Raw genomic sequence first — 20491 nt, 5'->3', positions numbered from 1 at the left:
ACATTTCTTCATTACTTATGTTATTTCTATTTGCCTTATATTTTGCTTTGTTTATTCTTTCATTGTTTATTTCTTTTGTATCTTGTAAGAGTAGAAGATGCTATTTCTTTTCTTGTCTCTGTGCTACTGTTGCGCGAGGCTGTTAAACAGTCGGACTTAGAACACTTCTGCGTTCTGGGTGGTCTGGTCATTCTCGAAGTAGCGATTGCTGGAGGCAGGAGTCTGGGAACCCTGTCGTTGAAGAAGAGTGAATAAACTTACTTTGTTGGATTTCTTCGTGTCCGGTTTCATTCTTGTATATTCTTTCATGTTTTGCTCGAGCATTCTCTCTCTGCGGATTCCCACCCCCTCGCTTTCCTACCCCTCCTAGTACCTACTTAATGGCGGCTGCTGCACGACTTCATTGAGAAGGTGCCTAGGCCCCAGCTCACACTTAACTAGGATTGGTCTTCCAACCAGTCTAAGGCCCTTCTCGGACCTGGCCATCTGCCTCGAGGTCCCGCCTCACTGCGCCTCTCCTCTTTCCCTTCTACTCCTTCACACTCTCGCTTGACCCATGTTCTGTCTTTGGGTTTGCTACTGTGCCTGTCTGTCTTTTGTTCTCTGACTTTGTGCCTGTTTTGTCTTTTGTGCACTGTCTACTCAGCTTTTGTGACCGTTTTGTCTTCTGTGCTCAGCATTTGTGCCAGGTCTGTCTGCTGTGCTATGCTATTGTGCCTGCTTTTTGCTTTGTGCATTTGTCATTTTACTCAGCTTTTATGTTTGTGTATGTGCTTTCTCTACTCTATTGTGACCATATTTGTGCCTGTACTATTGCCATCTAAGAACAAAAGGGGATAGGTCCATAAACAAGTGATGGGGGCTAGACCCTTTATAGAATATATCGGCACTTTCATAGGGTGGAAAAAATGTCATCTCCACGATACTAGGACCGGCTAGTCCAGTATTGATTTGTTTAAGAGCCATGTATTTGCTTATAATTCCCCCTTGATTGGTTTTTCCTATTTTTCTCATTTTTTGATTGTAATGTTTGTTCTAATGTTGTTTGTGATGCATTCTTATTTTTTTGTAATGTTTGATGCAAAAAAAATCTTTTTGTACTGTGTAAAGAATCTGTTTTTCATGTATGTACAAAGTATATAGAGGTGTGTAAATATTTAATGTATTGTTGTTTTCTGTCATATAGCTTGTCATAACTTGAAAAAGATAATAAACATTGACACTAAGTAGGATGTCGAGGGGGATCACAATAAATTGATCTTTTCCCTCCTAATAAGCTTGTAGAGATTTTGTGGTTCGGGCAATTTGTGGTATATGCACTATTGCCATGACATGGTTCTGCTGACTGTCTTGCTGCTCCCCCACTTCTTCCCTCACTCCAGGACTTCCCTCACCACATCCCCTCCCACGTTTTTCCCAACTTCCTTTTCCCTACCTCCTAACCTGTTCTTTTGAGTATTCCACGTGCTTTCTCCCGCTGTGGATTCCAATCCCCATCTAGTCCAACTCCCCATGCTCCTCTCTCTCTCGCCCCTTCCCCTCCTAGTACCTAATTAGAAGTCACAGCTCTCCTGAAGAAATGCACCGCCAACCCGTAATATTTCAGCACCTACACACCCATCTCCTCCTTCCTTTCCCAGCCAAAGTCCTGGAGAAAGAGATTATGAGCTACTCTCTACCTATCTTGAACAGCACTACCTTCTAGATTCCACCCAGTCAGGGTTCCACATGAATGACAGGACAGAGACCGACCTCTTGGTTGCAACAGACGACATCTGATCTGCCGTGGACACAGGGGACACCACAGCGCACATTCCGATTGACCTTTTGACTTCATTCGACACCGTCTCTTGTGGCATAATCAACGTCAAACTTCAGGACTCAGGAATACAAGGGCCCGCCAGGAGCTGGATCACCTCTTTCTTCTGCAATAAAACTCAACGAGTCAGACTCTCCACTTTCACCTCTGAACAGAAGAAGCTAATCTTTCTCAGTACTCCAGTGCACCTTCCTCAGCCCAACCCTATTTTACGTATACATGGTTCCACTTGCCCGCATCATAAGAGCCTACAACATCATCCTTTTCTCCTCTGCCAGTGACACTTAACTCACCTTCTCCCCCACCGACAGGACCAACACAACCAAGACCAATTTCACCCCCTGTCTGTCCGGTGCAGCCAATTGGATGCAAGAGAACTGGCTTAAATTCAACACAGACAAAACGGAAATACTGATTTTCAAAAACAAGAGCTCCCCCTGGTACTCCTCTTTGTGGCATCCCAACTTTGGTCCGACTCCCACCAACACAGATCATGCCAGAAACCATGACATCAACTTTGACGACATACTCACAATAAACAAACAGGTCAATCAATCAATCAATCAATCAGTGACACTTATAAAGCGCGCTACATACCCGTAGGGTCTCAAGGCGCTGGGGAGGGGGGGTGCCGCTACTGCTCGAACAGCCAGGTCTTCAGCTTCTTCCTGAAGGAGAGGTGGTCTTGGGTTAGGCGCAGGTCGGACGGGAGGGAGTTCCAGGTCTTGGCGGCCAGGTAGGAGAAGGACCTTCCTCCTGTAGTCGCTCTTCGGATGCGGGGGACGGCGGCGAGGGCGTGGTTGGCTGATCGGAGGTGGCGTTTGGGAGCGTAGAAGTTGACTCGGCTGTTGAGGTAGCTCGGGCCTTGGTCGTGTAGGGCTTTGTGTGCGTGGGTGAGGAGGCGGAAGGTGATTCTCTTGTTGATGGGGAGCCAGTGAAGGTCTCTCAGATGTCCGGAGATGTGGCTGGATCGTGGGATGTCGAGGATGAGTCTGGCTGAGGCGTTTTGGATCCGCTGGAGTCTCTTCTGGAGCTTGGCGGTGGTCCCGGCGTAGAGGGCGTTGCCGTAGTCCAGTCGGCTGGTGACGAGGGCCTGGGTGACGGTCTTCCTGGTCTCTGAGGGGATCCACCAGAAGATCTTCCGTAGCATGCGTAGGATGTTGAAGCACGCCGAGGAGACGCTGTTGACTTGCCTGGTCATGGAGAGGGAGGAGTCCAGGATGAAGCCCAGGTTTCGTGCATGGTCTGTCGGTTTGGGTGCGGTGCCCAGGGCGGGAGGCCACCAGGAGTCGTCCCAGGCGGAGGGTGAAGAGCCCAGGATGAGGACCTCCGTCTTGTCCGAGTTCAGTTTCAGGCGGCTGGTCGTCATCCACTCGGCTACCTCTTTCATCCCTTCGTGCAGGTTGGCTCTGGCGGCGGCGGGGTTGTTGGTCAGGGAGAGGATCAGCTGGGTGTCGTCGGCGTAGGAGATGATGCTGAGGTGGTGTTTGCGTACGATGGCCGCGAGGGGGCTCATGTAGACGTTGAAGAGGGTGGGGCTCAGTGATGATCCTTGGGGGACGCCGCAGATGACTTCGGAGGCCTCTGACTTGTACGGTGGTAGGTGGACTCGCTGTGTTCTTCCGTCGAGGAAGGAGATGATCCATTCCAGCGCCTTGTCCCGGATTCCGATGTTGCTGAGGCGCCGTATTAGGGTGCGGTGGCAGACCGTGTCGAATGCCGCGGAGAGGTCTAGGAGGATGAGGGCCGCTGTTTCTCCATTGTCCATCAGGGCTCGGATGTCATCGGTGGCGGCGATGAGGGCGGTCTCGGTGCTGTGTTTGGCTCGGAAGCCGGACTGTGAGGGGTCGAGGGATCCGTTCGTCTCGAGGAAGGCGGCCATCTGCTTGTTGACGGTCTTCTCGATGACTTTGGCTGGAAACGGGAGAAGCGAGATGGGGCGGTAGTTCTTGAGGTCGGTGGGGTCCGCTGTTGGTTTCTTGAGTAGAGCGCTGAGTTCGGCGTGTTTCCAGCTTTCGGGGAAGATGGCGGTGTCGAAGGATGTGTTGATGATGTCTCGCAGGTGGGGTGCGATGACAGCGTCGGCCTTGTTGAAGACGTGGTGAGGGCAGGGGTCGGTTGGTGATCCGGAGTGGATGGAGTTCATCGTGCGGATGGTGTCTTCTGTGCTGATCGGGGTCCAGGCGTGGAGGGTGGTGGTGGGGGGGGGTGGCAGGTCGGTCGTGGTGTGCGTTGGTTGGTTGTTGAAACTGCTGTGTATGTCCGTGATCTTGTTGTGGAAGTATGAGGCGAGGGAGTTGCAGAGGTCTTGCGATGGGGTGATGTCGTTGTTTCCTGCGCTGGGGTTGGAAAGCTCTTTCACGATGTTGAAGAGTTCCTTGCTGTTGTGTGCGTTGTTGTCCAGCCGGTCCTTGAATGCTGTTCTCTTGGCGGCGCGGATCAGCTGGTGGTGTTTCCGGGTGGCCAGTTTGTAGGAGGTCCTGTTGTCCGGTGTCGGGTCCCTTTTCCAGACTTTCTCGAGGGCTCGGCAGTTCTTCTTGGAGCTCTTGAGTTCGTCGGTGAACCATGGGGCCTTCTTGCTGCCGGGTCTGCTGGGCGGGGTCCTCAGCGGGGCGAGTTCGTCCGCGCAGTTGCTGATCCACTTCGTGATGTTGTCGGCGGCCTGGCTGGGGTTCGCTGAGCTGGCAGGAGGGTGTTGGCTCAGGGAGGTGGCTAGCTGGTCTGCTGTGATCTTGTTCCAGCTTCTGCGGGCGGCCTGTTGCTGGTGTTGGTGGGTCGTCGTTCTCTTGAAGGTGAAGTGGACGCAGCTGTGGTCCGTCCATTGAAGCTCTGTGGCGTGGCTGAAGTTGATGTCTGTGCTGGATGAGAAGACGGCGTCGAGTGTGTGTCCGGCGAGGTGGGTGGGGGTGGACACCAGTTGCTTGAGTCCCAGGTTGGCGAGGTTGTCGAGCAGGGTGCTGGTGTTGTGGTCGTTGTTGTTCTCCAGATGGAAGTTCAGGTCCCCCAGGAGGATGTAGTCAGCGGAGGGGAGGGCATGCGGGCTGACGAAGTCGGCGATGTCCTCGCTGAATTGCGTGCGTGGTCCAGGGGGTCGGTAGATCAGGGTGCCTCTGAGGGTGGTGTTCGGGTTGGTGTGGATCTGGAAATGCAGGTGTTCGGCGCTGAACAGGGTGTTGTCGGTGCAGGTCGTGAGCCGGATGGTGTTCCTGTGGATGATGGCGATGCCTCCTCCCATCTGGTTGGCGTTTCGGTCCCTCCGGACGATCTTGTAGCCCTCTGGGATGGCGATGGCGATGTCGGGAGCCGAAGAGGCGTTCATCCAGGTCTCCGTGAGGAAGGCAACGTCAGGGGCGGTGGCATCCAGGAGGTTCCAGAGTTCGATGGCGTGTCTGTGGACGGAGCGGGTGTTGAGCAGGATGCACTTGAGGTGGGTGCTGCTGGAGTTCGACTTGGCGGGTGCTGGTGCGGGGCTGGTCCGGATGCAGGAGAACTTGCAGGCGTGGCAGCTGAAAGGTCCGTGGGTGTGTCGTGGTGTGGCTTGATGGCATTCAGGGAGTCGGCCGGAGTTGAGAGCGATGAGGGTGGCGGCGGAGTACGTCAGGCGGGTCGGGCGGGGTCTTCGTGGACCAGGGGTCCTGGCGCTGGTCGCGATCCGGTCGCGGACGGGCGCAGACGGGCTTACCTTTGGCGCGCCTTCGGCGCACAATCGGCGCGCCCGCTGCGCGTGACCGCTGCGCGTTCGCACGGTCGCCATTTAAGGCGAAGTGCGCGGGTGGGCGGAGCAGCTGGGAGGCGGGAGCGGGGAGGGTACAGAAGAAAAAGGGGCGGGGCTAATGGCAGTGGCGGGAAGCGGGAGCGGGGAGGGAGAGCGGCGAGGTAGGCGGGCAAGGAGGAAGGAGGCAGGCAAAACGAAGAGAAAACGTCACAGAGAAAGCAGGCACTAATACAGGGCAAAACGGGGCAAAAACAGTGGAAACACGATCTCGGGCACACAAGGAAAAACAAGCACCAATTACAGACAAAACGGCCAAAAAAACGAAGAGAAACGTCACAGAGAAAGCAGGCACTAATGCAGGACAAAACGGGGCAAAAACAGTGGAAACACGATCTCGGACACACCAGGAAAAACAAGCACAAATTATAGACAAAACGGCCAAAAACCAAAGGGGAGCGCTCAGGGCAGCAGCGAGGACGGCGCTGATGCAGAGGCAGGCACTGGGGGCACACGCAGCAGCTGGTGGCCGTGCGGCGCGGGGGTGTCCCACAAGTGTGTCCCACAAGTGTGAGCGCTTCCTGCTACATCATCTTTCAAATTTTTCGCAAGATTTTCCAATGGCTTCCCAAGCACAGAAGATGCACGGGCACCCAGGGCCTCATAACCAGTAGACTCAACTATGGCAGCGTGTTCTACGTTGGCATTTCCAACCAGCTCACACACAGACTTCAGACCAACCAAAACACTGCCGTGTGACTCATCCTATGCATCCCCAGAAGCACTGACATCAGTCCCTACCTTACTGAACTGAACTGGCTTCCTGTCCATAAACGCTGCAGATTCAAGCTGTTCAGTCATGCCTACACAGCCGTCTATAATGGACCAGCATATCTCAGTGACCAACTCCAACTCTACCAACCTTCCAAACAGCTACGCTCCACCTCTGTCTACCTTGTGAGTACCCCACATCTGCAGAAGCAAATTATAAGGATGCGCATTCTTCTTCATCGCAGCCAAGCACTGAAACTAACTTCCTCAACACATCAGGACTGCCACTTCACTACTCAATTTCTGAAACTAAGAGCGGATACTCTCATGGGTGATAATTCACACCATACAAATCAACATTCCAACCCTCATGTGTGGCGCGGAAAGTATGATGATGTCAACAAGCACCTAGAGACCCTCACAGGTGATTTTACACGCTTATTAAATCCTAGGATGATCAAAGAAGGAAGCTTCAACTGGAATGTTTGGAAATGTAGTGTTCCGGGTCTACATGCCTACTAGCTTCTGACAACATTTGAGAACCATCCAGGGTAGTTCGGGAAGTCTAGCGTACTACACCAGACAGCTTTGTATCTTCAAGACTGGTGAGATAACATTTAGTCATTGCTATCAGAGCGTTCAAAATCGCCCACTACATCCATTCCATGTATACAAAGAGTAATACCAACTCGGTCCAGAGTATTGGAAAGCCGGTCACTCAGCCATACAGGCAACAACATAGTGTCCAAGGCCGAGGCCTCACAGCTGGACATCTCAGTCCAAAGGGTATTTTCAGCAGAATATGCTAAGTCAATCTTATATCCCTATTACTTGTGTCAGTATGGTGATAGCAGCAATGTTAATAATATATCTTTCTCATGGCAAAGCCCGAAGAAAAAAAAACATCCCTTCAAATAAAAGTGGTAATATTTTCATTGGTATGCCAGGCTCACATCCTTAACAGCAAACTGGTCCAGGGACTCAACCAACCAATCAGCATTGGTAAAGTGTGCTAATTTCCCCGGGGAGTTTCCAGACGCAATGCCGTTATTTAAACCTTGCACACGAACCCTCAGTCTAAAAATGTAGAGTTGTTTTTTCAAAAAGATGGATTGTGTAATGTCACATGTATGTGTTTGTATATTATGGTTATCTTATACAGGCTATACCAAGTCGTACTCATAGTGACCAATTTCTAGGTAATGTGTAGTTAACTTTGTGGTTGCACGCTTGAGTCCTATGGTGCTCCGATGTTCTGTGATGCACACCATGACCTTCCTTGTTGGCATTCCTGTGTAACCAAGGCCACAAGGGCACGCAGTCATGTTGATCACTTAGTCACTATTGCAATTGCTATGTTAGCGCAATTCCCAAGGAGTGGACAATCTGATGTCAAGGAGTGTGTTATATTTAGTGTATCGCTATACCCAACACCCACCACCCGGATATTGTCCCTTCACTGGGGGTAATGAGCAAAGATTGACCTGGCCCTACCCTCCTAACGATAGTGGTCATGTTTGGACCAGTTTGTCCTATAAATTCTGCCTGCACTCAAATGCAAATTGGCGCTATATCAGTGATAATTATTCTATGTTGAGAATGTGTTAATTTTTGCATGCAGCTGTCTTAAAAGTCGTGAATAAACTGAAGTAAACAGCGAACTTATCAGTAGTAGGTTTCCATGTTGTCGCCAGTAAAGCAGTTCATTTATTGTTTGTGGTTTGTTTCACTGCTCTGGTCTCTAAATCCCTTGGGTAATGTCTCTGGACTTATTATGTTGCCAAACTGTTTGCATGCTCTTAGAATTTCTGAATTTAGAAGGTCTGATTAAATTGACCACTTGTGTTTACTCAGATCTGAATTCGTTCAATACACATCCTGCATTTGTTTAGTAACTGAGACAGCTAAGACAGAGACCATAACAGCACGTAGTATGTTGACATACCTTGGGATTTTATTAATCACAGCAGCAGCTCAACAGGGAGTACAGAGGGTGGTGAGGAATCTTCAGGTGATAAATCATATAATTACCATAGGTGAGTAACTTCTACTTCTGAAGGATAGACCCTCCTGCAAATTCCGCAGATTCCACATCTTATGAATAAGTCCCAAAATACTATAGGGAGAAAGAAGTACTGCAGGGATATTCCTAATGTTGTCCACTTCTATTTATTTCATGTATATTCTTAACACTTCACTACGTATCTGTCTGTTTGTTTATTCTTATTTACTGTTTGTCCATTAAGCGGAATTTGTGTAAAATCCGACAGTAATCCGGTTGGGTGAAGGTGTTGCCACCTTCCAACAAAGGTAAAAATGACAATACTGAAAAACGCAAACAAATCAATTACTTAATACCCAGATACAACTGTGAGACAAAATAAGGAAAATTGTGGAACGATCTACTAATCTTGAACAACTTTTGTGAAGAACTGGGGGGCATATTACCAACAACTAGCTATAATTAACGCTATATTGGTTTAGCGGCGATATTTTTATCGCCGAGCTGCGGCGATTTTTATCGCTTAGGAGCCTTGCTATTATCAAGGTTTATCTCCTAAGCAATAAAAATCGGCTGAAATGCAAAAATATCGCTGAAAAGTCAGCAATATTCATGCATTACCGAGCTAATGCTCTTAGCCATGTTATCCACCTGCCATTGGATAACATGGCTAAGAACTGCTCAGGGCAAGTGTTAGCTTTTGGAGATAATCGCGCTTAGCGCAAATATCTCCAAAAGTTGGTAATAAGAGATAGCGATGTTAGCGACTGTTTCCAGTCACTAACATCTTGGCACGCCCACTTTGCATGTCATTAGTGATAAATATCACTGACATGCAAAGCGGGCCCAAGATGGTTGCTATCTCCTACTAGCTGTCGCTAACTGGTGTTAGCGACAGCTAGGTAATAGGGAGTTATTTTTATCTCCGCTTTCTTGGCTTTTAAAGCCAAAAAAGCGGAGATAAACCCCCTTGATAATATGCCCCTGGAAGTTGGAAAGTTTTGAAAAAAATCAGAAAACTGACAACAAAGAAACTGTGCCAACATTGCACAGAGTAACCCACAGTTGACAAAGGGAGATTTTAGAGTTTAGCAGCTTCATAAAGACGCGAAGAGGAAGAAGTAAAGAAAAATCAGCCCTAGTTTGCGAAAGTGAATTTGCACGCTGTTTTTTGTAGGTACAAAGGCCCTCTTAAGCCTTTGCTCTGCCAGAAAGTGTTCATCTGTCCTAGCCCCCCAGAGACTGATGGTTCTCTGCCCTGTAGCAAGGACTGGGGCCTGTTCCCATGGCTGGCAGCAGAGACAAGAAGAGGGCAGAGTGTTTGTATGACTACAGCCCTTGAGAGATAAAGCGCGGCTGGAATGAAGAACTTGGCACAAACATGAAAACCCTTTCACCACCTATCTGGCGGGTCGTTCTCCTCGAGGGCTGCATTTTTGTCCCTCCAGACTCCAGTTGTCTTCGTAAGTGCAGAAGTGTTTTGAGGACAGCAAGAGTCGGAAAAAAAGCCGTGACACAAATGAGCACTCAACAGCTCTAAAGATGTGGCCATTTGTTTTAGTGCAACAATCAGTCAAAGAGAAATGCGTTACTTTAGCGCTGCCCTTCCGTCATGGCTCTAATGAGCCCCCCCCCCCTCCCCCGGAGGTGGGGGTGCCACGTGTTCTCAAAATAAATGCATGCCACCTGCGTTTCCTATTACAGACTTAAATGGCGTTTTACAGAATCTTTTTATGGCACTAAACCGCTTTTAAGACTAGTTAAAGGAAGCAACCTGTGAAACCATTTGTGGCTATTATGATGACCAGACGTCAACAGACGTTCGCTGTTTTACGTCGCTAGGTTTTTGCATTTTTATTGGCTATATGTTACTCCAGAGCCATCTTGGACAGTGGTAGGTCTAGGAACCAGAAATCTATTGCCGCTTTAGCGACAGAAAACTGCAGCTAATGGGCTTGATAATATGCTCTATGGAATTCCAATTGAAGCCCATGTTAGATGTGCAGGACATCTAACCTGGGCTTCTATTGGAATTCTATAACACATATTAGCAAGTCCATTATCGCCGTTTTAGCGGCAGTTTCCTGCCGTTAAAACTGCGATAATTTTAACGAAGTTCTTGCTTATATGCCCCTTAGTATTATATCCTCAACCTTGCCATACCCACTATCATGTTCCAAAAAGTTACTAAAAATGCAGCGAGACGTGTGGGCACGCAGTGGCAAAGGTTGACCGGTCACTTTTCTGTTGCATATTGTTATTTTTTAGAGTGAAACTGGTACTAATGAAATGCAAACACTGCCCAAACAGTGTGAGCAAGTGTAAAAATGACAAAATAACAGTCATTCTGTCACACAATGTGTCACATTGTGCCGCATAATTTGACTTTTCTTGCCACAAAGTTTACTAAACCCTACTGCATAATTTACCGCATAATTTGGTACTCCACGTAGCATAATTCCAGTGGCCCTGCTAATGATAAAAGTAATACACAGAAACAGCTGTCACTTTCCCACCCTTTAGAGAAATCAACATTATCAATATTTGTTTCAAAAGCCCCGTATTTACCGCCTTTCCATATTTATCGTTCTGTTGGTCCCCTCTCCATCCCTTTCTCTAGGGTTTATGCATTTTAGGGCCAAGTGGCTCTTTACTAGGACTTCCACACTCCATTTCTTCCTCTTGAGCCATCCGTCCTTCCTGAACCGGGACATGCTTTTCCGCTGGATATCTCTAACCCTGGGTGGAGTCGGCGGAGTGCCACTACACGGAGTAACACAGAGTTGAACAAAAACTCAGTGGGACTCCGGTCCACTCCGCTCCCACCTGCCTACAATACATTTAAAAAGTAGTAAAAAAAGCACTTACCTGCTCTGGCGTCTCCGGGCTGCCCTGGTCTCCTCCTCACCATCCGCTACCCTCACCGGCTCCAAACCCCTTTGTTGTATGTCTTACTAGGACTGCACATGCGCGCATGCAAACACATGTGCAGTCCTCCCTAGACGTACAACGTAGGGGTTTGTGACCAGCGAGGAAGTGAGTTCATGGCGAGGAAAAGGGTAACCCAGAGATACAATAGCAGGTAAGTGCTTGTTTCCTACTCTAAAGTGAGCATGGGTGCAGTGGTTAACTTCGCTGTGCCGTGGAGTCAGAGTTTTTTCCTGTACTCAGCATTTCCAATGGAGCACGGAGTTGACAAAACTCCGAAAACTCCGCCTGCGGAGCGGAGTTGGACGCCCAGCCTTATCCCCAACTGCCCATCTTGTAATCCCCTAAGTAACTCATCTCAACCTACTGTCTCTACTGTGAGATGTTCCACTGGTGATTTAACCAATCTGGTGATTTAACCAATCACCTATGTCTTGTGACAATTTATAATTGTATCTTATAACCTCCCCATCCTCCTTCCTAAACTCACCCCCATTATCAATGGTGAGAAGGTACGAATGATCTCAGCGCATGCAAATATGTTTCTGCAACATTTCCTTCATGTCCTCTGCCCACCACCAGTGCTCCCAAACCATAGGAGGGTTTTGTCTCCTGCTACTCAGGGTCTAACTTGGGAGCCAGTCAATCACCACACAAGACTGCCTTATCACAGAGTCAGTTAATGCTAAAAACTTTAACATCTTAGCTTAAGTTGTTTTACATGCTATAATATCCCTAACTCTAGAAAAGAATCGTAGAGGGTCTATAAGTGTTGTAGAGTGAAGTGTCATAGAGTGGAGTAAACTGTTGTGGAGTACAATAATGTAGAGTGGAGTCGAGTAGAGTAGAATAGTGTAGAGTGTATACTTGTAAAGCGCACTGTGACTCCATCTCAGAGTGTCCTGGCGCTGTATACCGCTGGGGAACTCTTCCTGGGTTTCCCTATGAGATGGTCCCTCCTGGGCACCCCCAAGGTGAGGCCAGGCATTCCTGGCACTGAAGGGGCCGTTGTGGAGATTAAGCTAGCTATTGCCCAGAGTTGCAGAGTGGAACCCATTGTTAGAGTAGGCACCGAGGCGCGAATTATTGAGTCCGCGGACATTGACCCAAGACCCTGCCGCGTCGGGAATTAAAATCTGGTCCCGGGCCAACCTCTGCTTCCGGGTCTGCCGCTTCTAACTAGTGAGCCACACTTCTCCACAAGGTATTGTGAAAGGCAGCAAGTCTTCTAAGACCCCCAATGCTGACCGGTGCAGGGTTCACCTCTAATTCACCTTGGGTCCGTTACCAAAATAATGAGGCAAGCGCTGGACACTGTAAGAGAAGAAAAAGGTTTATTTCTCATTAGGAGAGCACTTCAACTGCAGACACCGGGATGTCTGAGGGAGGTGTTCTGCCGATATCTCCTTTTGCTCTTCCTTTTATACAGGTTTGACACAATGCATTTGTGTCATCAACATGGGTACACAAGCTTGAAGTCCCCGCCCCGGGCAGGTTGTCACACACGCTCAACAGTAATTCTCCTCCCACCCATGTCAAACAAACAATCTTATCTTTCAGCTGGACCTTGCTTCACGGTCTAAAACATGTGAGACCGGCCAGATCTAAGAGTCTGTTCTGTTGATAAAAACAGGTCCCATTGTTATTGAAAACAAGTCTTGCTGTTGGCAGTGCAATAAACCATGTTTGTGTGACCAGGTGCAGGGAGGGATAGAATGTCCAAGGGATTGCCTGTAAACAGAGATGAGAGGAAGAACGAGTTTAATGACAGCAAGTGGTGCTGAGGTTTGTTGTAGCAATAAAGTTCATGCCCCCAGCACACATACCAAGTCATTCAGAGGGTCAGAGAGATGCTAGTAAGGGCAGGGTAAAACAAAGGTGACCAAGAGAATACAAAATGGCTGCGGTCGGTCAGAATGACTGCAGCTTATGTGCACTTAGGAACTTCCACCAGACAAGAGGGCGCAGGTAATATTTATGCTATATAGGATAGAGTGGAGTAAAGTAGCGTGCAGTGGCAGAGAGTGGATTAATGTAAAGTAGAGCAGAGTAGAGTTTCGAAGAGCAGAGTGGCAAATAGTGGCATACAGTGTCGTAAAAAGGAGTGCCATAGAGTGGAGTAGTGTAGCGTTGAGTCGCTTAGAGTGCAGTAGAGTGTTGTAGAGTGGAGGGGCACAGAGTGGGAACGAGGGTTGTAGAGTGGAGCAGCAAGGACTAGAGTAGTGTTGTATAGTATAGCAGAGTACCATAGACTTGAGTGGAGTTGAATAAAGTGTATTAGAATGGAGTGGTGTAGAGTGGAGTGGTATGGAATGTCATAGAGTTGCATGTCGAAAAGTGGAGTGGTATATAGTGGAGTAGAGAGTCATAGAGTAGAGTGGTGTAGACTGGAGTAGATTGACTTAAAGTGGAGTGGTGAAGAGTGAAGTAAAGTGTTGTAGAGTGGAGTTTCTAAGAGTGGAGTGGCACAGAGTCTTGAGTGTTGAAGAGTGTCAAAGAGTGTAGTAGAGTGTCGAAGAGTGGTGTAGAGTGGAGTCGAGTGCTGTAGAGTGTGTTGAGTGGAGTAGAGTGCCATTGAGTGGAGTAGCGTAGAGAGCATTAGAGTGTCGTACAGTAGACTAGAGTGCCATTCAGTTGAGGAGAGTGTCATAGAGTGAAGTAGTGTGGAGTGTCATAGAGTAGAGCTGTCGTAGAGTGGAGTAGAGTATTGTAAATTGGGGTGTAGTAGAGTGGAGTAGAGTAGCATATAATAGAGTAGAGAGTGTCGTTGGGTTGAGTGGAATAGAGTACAGGGCCTTAGAACTGTGCCAGAGAGCAGAGAGAAGTGTCATAGAATTGAGTGGAATTTGATAGAGTGGAGTGGCGTAGAGTGGAGTAAAGTGGCGTGCATTTCTGTAGAGTGGAATGGAGTGGCATAGAGTTGGCTGTGTAGAGTGGAGTAGAGTGAACTGGAGTGGCATAGAGTTCAAAGAAAGCCCCATTTTGGACTGTGAAAACGTACTTTTCTCTATCCACTGGCCCCCCTCGACCACCATCTCGGGGATACTAGTGTATCACCCACCAGGACTGCAACAACGTTTTTGTGACTCCCTAATGGACACTATCTCCTCCCTCGTTTGCCTAACCCTGAACTTCACGTTCTTGGGAGATCTAAATCTTCACTTCGATGACCTCTCCAACAAAATAGCTGCTGACCTCAAAGCAGACCTAGCCTCTACAAGTCTCCAACTACAAAGCAACTAAGCATGGGCGAATTTTGCGAATTCGCGAACTGCGAATTTGCGGATTTGCAAATTCGCGATCCGCAAAATTCGGGAATTTGTGCGAATTTGCGGATTTTTTTTTTGCGTGTTCGCGGGTTTTTTGCGTGTTCGCTGGTTTTTTTTGCGTGATCGCGAGGCTTTTTGCGTCTTCGCGAGCCGCTTGCATAGCGAAGTAACCCATGCAGTCGTTTATGGGAGAGGGAGAGATAGATAGATAGATAGATAGATAGATAGATAGATAGATAGATAGATAGATAGATAGATAGATAGAAAGAGAGGGAAAGAGAGAGGGAGAGAGAGAACGAGAGAAAGAAAGAGAGGCTGTATCTCTGAAGGGCCAGATTCCTGAGTTGCCCCTACAGAACATACAGCTTTTTATTTTTAGCAAAATGCATATGAAAATTGTGCTGTAAAGGTCTCTTTTAGTTTAACCCCTCCTGACAACTCAAAATGGGTGTATTTGCCATCCTCTCCCTTCTTCCTGTTTTTTATATCTGTAAGTGCTTCCTGATGAGGTTTAATTCCTTGGACAGGTGCCTCGTTGCCTACTTGTAACTATTCTCTGACCCTGCTTCAAGGGTCAGAGCAGGGTCAGAGAATAGTTGCAAGTAGGCAACGAGGCGCCAGGAAGCAATTAGCAGCAGGTGTCCAAGTTGAAGTTAATTTGTTTGTAACCCTTTTGTAAAAGGTTACAAAGAAATTAGGTTCAACTTTTGCACCTGCTGCTGTAACCCTTGCTTGGCTGAAAATTCGTCCCCGCTGATTTGCGGATTTTACCGCGATTTCGCGAGATTCGCGGATCGCGAAATCGCGGAAAATCTGCAAATTCGCCCGCGAAACGGATTTTATGGCCACCCTTAAAAGCAACCAACCCACCCACAACAAGGGCCATCTGCTGGACCCCATTTTCACCAATCTCACGAGATTGGTAGTAAACTTCCCCATCCCTGTCCTATGGTCAGACCACTTTTTAGTCCCCTTTAAGCTGAAACTCTCGGCTAAGCCCCCTCAAGCACCCTCCCGACCGTGGAAAACTCTGGACATAAACTCCTGGGCACAAGTGCTCACGTCCACCACACCAGTACAGGACCCAGATCCTTCCAGAGCAGATGTCCAAATACATGAGTGGATCGATCAATCCCTCGACATTACCCTGCCAGTCAAATCCCTCCCCAGTAGAAAGAAAACTGCCAAATCCCCGTGGTTCACCCAAGAACTACGTAATCTCAGGAAGACTTGCAAAAAACTCGAGCGCCTCTGGAGAAAAAACTGGACGACGGAAAGCAAAAACGAGTACAGGACCGCCATCAACACTATAAAAACTGCATAAAAAGAACACAGGCTACCTTCTTCGAGGAAAAAATATCAGCGGCTGCCAATTCTGCAAAAGAAACCTATTGCATCGCACGCCTACTCACCAAAATTCCAGACCCCTCACCCACACCCGACCCATCGGGAAACAGATGCAACCAGCTTGCTGAGTTCTTACAGTCGAAAATCGACAAAATTCTCATTTCTCTCCCTGGCCCCAATTCCTTTCAAATCCCAACTATCCCCCCCCTGCCCCGAGGCGCCATGCCTACGAACCTTTCCCGAGATCACCACAGAGTTATTTCTGTCCACCCTACAAACGGTAAAAAGTGGTGCTCCCTCAGACCCAGCTCCTATGAGCAAATTAAAATTAGTTGCCTCCACGGTTGCCCCTCCCCTCATCCACCTCATCAACGCCTCCTTCAGACTGGGCTCGGTTCCGGCCAACTGGAAGAAAGCCACTGTCAGGGCTCTCCTAAAGAAACCCCACCTTGATCCCACGGACCCAACCAACTTCAGACCCATCTCTCTTCTTCCTGCTATCAGCAAAGTGGCCGAACGAATCGTCAACCACCAACTTTCTAATTTCCTTGAAACAAATAAACTTCTGCGCCAATCCCAGACAGGGTTTAGACCGGGACAGGGAACTGACGCCGCTCTGCTAGCCGTGGTCGAAGAGGCAAGAACCATCATCGACGCAGGAGGATCAGTGGCAGTGATCCTCCTCGACCTGAGTGCCGCCTTCGACACGGTGGATCATGCTATCCTCATCCACCGGCTAAGCATGATAGGAGTCGCTGACTCCGCCCTGTCCTGGATCAAATCCTTTCTGGAAGAAAGAACCTTCCAAGTGCCACTTCAGTGTGGAGTCCCACAGGGCTCCTCCCTGAGCCCCACACTTTTTAACGTCTACATGTCCCCTGTAGAGGACATCATTGCCCCATTTGGCATTAAAACTGTCATGTATGCCGACGACACCCAGCTGGTGGTTTCTATCAACCAGCTGAGCAATAGCCTAGACAATCTGGCAAAATGTCTCGAGAGCGTTTTCCACTGGATGTGTGAATCCCGACTAAAACTGAACGGAGAAAAATCTGAGATACTTCTCCTGGGAAATCCTCACAAACTCCCTCCAGCCCTCTCCTGGCTGCCATGCATGGGAACACCTCCCACCCCCAAATCCGAAGTCAAAAGTCTCGGCATTTGGCTAGATCAAGACCTCAACTTCAAGACTCAGGCCAGAAAAACCTCGGGCTCCTGCCTTGGCCTCATCCGAATGGCGGGAAAAATTCTCCACCTTATCCCCTTCCAATCAAGGATGCAGCGGTTGGTGAACTCCAGACTGGACTATGGTAACGTCCTGTACCTGGGGGCACCGGCATCAGTCATTCACAGACTACAATGCGCCCAGAACGCTGCTGCCAGACTCCTAACCGGAACTAAATCGAGATGCTCGGCTAAACCAGCACTTAAAAGCCTACATTGGCTCCCGGTCAAAGAAAGGATTACCTTTAAGACCTTATGCATCTCGCACAAAATAATGCAAGGCAGAGGTCCCCCTATTCTGAGACCCTTCGTTAAACTCCACCATTCTAACAAACAGCTCAGATCAGACTCCCTCTCCCTCGCCAGCGTTCCGAGAATAAAAAAGTCCCGATCCGGGGGGCGCTTGTTCTTCTACAACGCCCCAAAACTGTGGAACGCCCTCCCACTCGCCATGCGGAGAGAACACAACCTCCTGGCTTTTCGGAGACAATTAAAAACTTGGCTATTCCCATAATTCTGTAATTCTTCTACCCTCCCCTCTGGAACTTAGGTCATGCCAGCGCTGGGACGCCCTAGGGTAGCTAGGCGCTTTATAAATCCCAACTCAAACTCAAACTCAGAGTGGAGTAAATTGTTGTAGAGTGGAGTGTCATAGACTGGAGTGTTAGAGGGTTGTCAAGTTTAGAAGAGTATTGTAGAATGGAGTGGCGTAGAGGGCAGTAGAGTGGTGTAGAATGAAAAGGCGTAGCATAGAGGTAAAGTGGAGTGGCATAGAGTGGTGTATAGTGGCACTGTGTGGAGTGGAGTGATACAAGTCATATGTGCTAGCTCGAGGCGTGTGTGTGTGTATGTAATCTACATAAGTGTTGGAGGGAGACCGCCGGTAAAATAAAACCACCCCAGCTGCCACTGTCCAATGAAGACAAAATAAGTGAGAGTGATGAAGAATCCAATCAGTGGTAATTAATGGGTGGACTCTAAACCCTTTTTAGGTACAATATGCAACAGATTTCAAAGAGACAATCCATATGTGCCTCCTCAGGCGAGACCTAAAAAAAATGATAGAGAAGCTCATAGCTGCTTTACTGCAGTCTTCCAAAATGTAAGGAACTGTATGTTGGTCAGTCTGCAACATTTCCTTCATGCCCTCTACCAAACCATAGGATGGTTGTGTCTCCTGCAACTCAGGGTCTAATATAATGATGCACACTACGCGGGACTAGAGTAGCATACTGCTGTTTCAGTGCTGCTTTCACATTTTGGAAGACAGTATCAGGACAGCAGTGTTTTGGCTTTGTTCCACATTTCCTGCAGCTTTACGTTGGGCGTGTTGGACCAGAACATCACATGTCTGCTCCAGTTGGTCTTCCAAATGTGAAGGCTGCTGTGTAGCACCTGTGTGCTGTTCTGGTCGCCCATGTCAGAAATTTTACACCATTACTTGGCAATCATGCTGCTATGCCAGTGCACTCTGCACATTAACCAAAGCACTGGAATAGAAATATACTGGCAACGCCTCCTGTGTCCTTCAGCATTATACATTATGCATAGGCCCACTATGGCATTTTCTTTGAGAAGGGTTCTATTACTTGTATATCTCAAAAAAATTAAAAATATTCATTAGTTCATCTAAACAATAGATTTTCACAAAACCAAATAGAAGACACAGAATGACTAAACGCCGCTCTGCCATAAGATTTGGTCACCATTCACTCTGCCATTTTAGAGTGATAAATGGAGAAACCTCTTGTGTTGGAAATCTCAGCTCTTTGAGCACAGACATAACTTTTTCTACCCCCCCACCTGTAGCTATGCGGACCGTTTGAGCAATGTGCAGCACATTTGGCACCCTAAAATGTTATATTTAATGCTCTGTCCTCTAAGTTTAAGTACCCAATGATGGGGCCACATCTGGTGACCTGCTGCACTCGAACCCATACCCACACCAGCTGACCACGCATGCAACCTCAGGATCATCAACAGCCAGCTGACTATGAAACGAAAAGTTAACGTAGGCGCTCCTCTTGCAACAAACACACTTTGCATGTACCGCAGAATCTTCAGATGGACCCCACCCACCACCACAACGACCATCATAAAGGCCCTCGTCACCAGCCGCCTCAACTACAGCAAGGCCCATGATGTTTACATCTCCAACAAGCTCCTTAGAAGACTATAGACCATACAGAACGCCATGGCCAGACTCCTCCTGGCCCTCCCCAAAAGAACTAACATCGCCCCCCACCTGAGAGACCTCCACTGGCTCTGTATCCAGAAAAGATACCATTTCAGGATTCTCATGCATGCCTAAAAAGCCCTCCACAACCTAGAACCTGCCTACCTCAACCATCGACTGAATTACCACCAACCACCAGACACCTTCGCTCCTCTTCACACACGCTCGCACACAACCTGCAGCGGTGGCGGTGGCCGTTCCTTCTCCTACATCGCAGCCAAGACCTGGAACGACCTCTCCCTCCAGCTCTGTATGGCCCACTCGCTGGCAGACTTCAGAAAGAGACTCAAGACCTGACTCTTTGACGGAGACACAATACCCAGGCACCCCTAGGGGGGACATAGTTGTGCTTTACAAATGCTGATTTATTGGTTGATTGCAGTGGCGGCTCGCATAGGGCGTGCTGCGGTGCCGGGGTGGCGGAGGGGCAGGGCAGGGGGTAGTAAACTCGGACTTACGTTCTGTCATATGTCCGAGTTTACTACCCGCCATCCTGCTCCTCCCTTGCCCCACCACCCCGCAGCACGCCCTATGCGAGCCGCCACTGATTGATTGATTGATTAAAGAGAGGTATACAATTATTAAGGGTCTACATGTGATTTCTTACGAATTGTTGTATCTACCTCAACTACAGAGATACATCTCTATCATGCATATATTTATATATATTTGCATGCATACTTGTAACTCTATTAGCACTATGACTGGTTGAGCCAATCTTCGTATTACAATGAAGGATATCCCCACAGCTCGCAGATATAATTGATGAAACAATTATATCCTAACACGAAGAGTAAAGAATCCCAGTGTCAAACGTACATATCTTCAGTCCAAGAGAGTTCCACTCTGATACTTTAGAAGTCACACGGCAGCCTTCCCTAGTCGAGGCAGATACTATCTGCCATCGCTAGCTGTGTCTAGTCTTTGAGGTAGTAATGCGGGAGATATCTTGTGCTCTCTGATGAGCTGTAAAAAGCACAGATGTCTTCGTTTATGGAACTACTGCGGCACATCTTGAAGCGCAAATTTCACAGAGTTTTCTGGATGTTCTTGTCAGCTTCTTTCCATGTCATATTATGTTATTGGCATTTGCATAATGTGCATTCGGCCTCTGATATGTTCTCGCTCGCACTTCATCAGTCCAGTGTCACCTCTCATGGTTCTGGGATTACCACCGTTGATG

Source organism: Lissotriton vulgaris, unplaced genomic scaffold (assembly GCF_964263255.1).
Source record: "Lissotriton vulgaris unplaced genomic scaffold, aLisVul1.2 SCAFFOLD_853, whole genome shotgun sequence".
Classification (NCBI taxonomy): Eukaryota; Metazoa; Chordata; class Amphibia; order Caudata; family Salamandridae; genus Lissotriton; species Lissotriton vulgaris.
The sequence above is the reverse complement of the archived record's forward strand: the minus strand, read 5'-3'. Positions refer to the sequence as shown.